Genomic DNA, 1,589 nt, shown 5'->3' with positions numbered 1-1,589 from the left:
GAACTTATCAAAGAAGATGAAGTTCGAATTTTGCATTAAGGAATAGTGTTAGTCCATAATTAGAAGGATGTGAGAAGAAGGGAAGTAATTTTCGAAAATTAAGGAAAAGATTTTGAAAACATTTTTGAAAAACACTAATTGATTTTCGAAAATGAAAGTGGGAAAGAAGTAAAGTGATTTTTGAAAAAGATTTTGAAATTAGAAATCAAAAAGATTTGATTGAAAGTTATTTTGAAAAAGATGTGGTTAAGACGATATGATTAGTTTAAAAAAATGTGATTGAGAAGATATGATTTGAATGACATTTTAAAAGGATTTGATCTTAAAAATTAATGACTTGGCTATCAAGAAAAGATATGATTCAGACATTAAACCTCTCTCAACAGAAAAGGCAACATACTTGAAATGTTGAATCAAATCATTAATTGATAGCAAGTATCTTAAAAAATGGAAAGAAATTGATTTTGAAAAAGATTTGATTGAAAAGATATGATTTGAAAAAGATTTGATTTTGAAAAACTTTGAAAACCTGAAAAAAAATTGCATTAAAAACAGAATCTTCCCTCTTCTGCCATCTTGGCGTTAAACGCCCAGAATGGTGCACATTCTGGCGTTTAACGCCCAAAACACTACCTTTTTGGGCGTTAAACGCCCAACCAGGTACCCTGGCTGGCGTTTAAACGCCAGTCTGTCCTTCTTCACTGGGCGTTTTGAACGCCCAGCTTTTTCTGTATAATTCCTCTGCAGTATGTTCTGAATCTTCGATTCTCTGTATTATTGACTTGAGAAGACACAAATTAAAAAATATTTTTGGATTTTTAATAATAAGAAAAAATCAAAATGCAACTAAAATCAAATAACAATGCATGCAAGACACCAAACTTAGCAGTTTGTATACTGCTGACACTAATGAGACACATATGAGACACATAAACACTCAAGTCAAGAGAATTCAAAGATTAGAGTAAGAAATCATCAATAACATCTTGAAGATCCTTAAGACACATGAATGGATGCATGCAATTGACACCAAACTTAAAATGAAACACTAGACTCAAAAATATTTTTGGATTTTATGATTTTGTAAATTTTTTTTGTGCTTTTTTTCGAAAATAAAGTGGAAAAAGGTATCAAAATTCTTAATGAGAATTCCAGGAATCATGCAATGTTTAGTCTAAGACTCCGGTCCAGGAATTGGACATGGCTTCACAGCCAGCCAAGCCTTCAAAGAAAGCTTCGGTCCAAAACACTAGACATGGCCAAAGGCTAGCCAAGCCTTAGCAGATCACTGATCCAACAGCAAGATTGATAGAAATCAACAAGCTTTTGTGATGATAGGTTGAAACCTCGGTCCAATGAAATTAGACATGGCCTCTCAGCCAGCCAGACTTCAACAAACCATCATGAAACTCTAGAATTCATCTTCAAGAATTCCGAAAAAAAATACCTAATCTAAGCAACAAGATGAACCGTCAGTTGTCCAAACTCAACAATCCCCGGCAACGGCGCCAAAAACTTGGTGCACGAAATTGTGATCAATACTTTTCACAACACAAATAATCCCCGGTGATGAATCCAAAAACTTGGTG

This window comes from Arachis duranensis, chromosome 4 (assembly GCF_000817695.3).
Source record: "Arachis duranensis cultivar V14167 chromosome 4, aradu.V14167.gnm2.J7QH, whole genome shotgun sequence".
Lineage (NCBI taxonomy): Eukaryota > Viridiplantae > Streptophyta > Magnoliopsida > Fabales > Fabaceae > Arachis > Arachis duranensis.
This window is presented reverse-complemented; position numbering follows the sequence as displayed.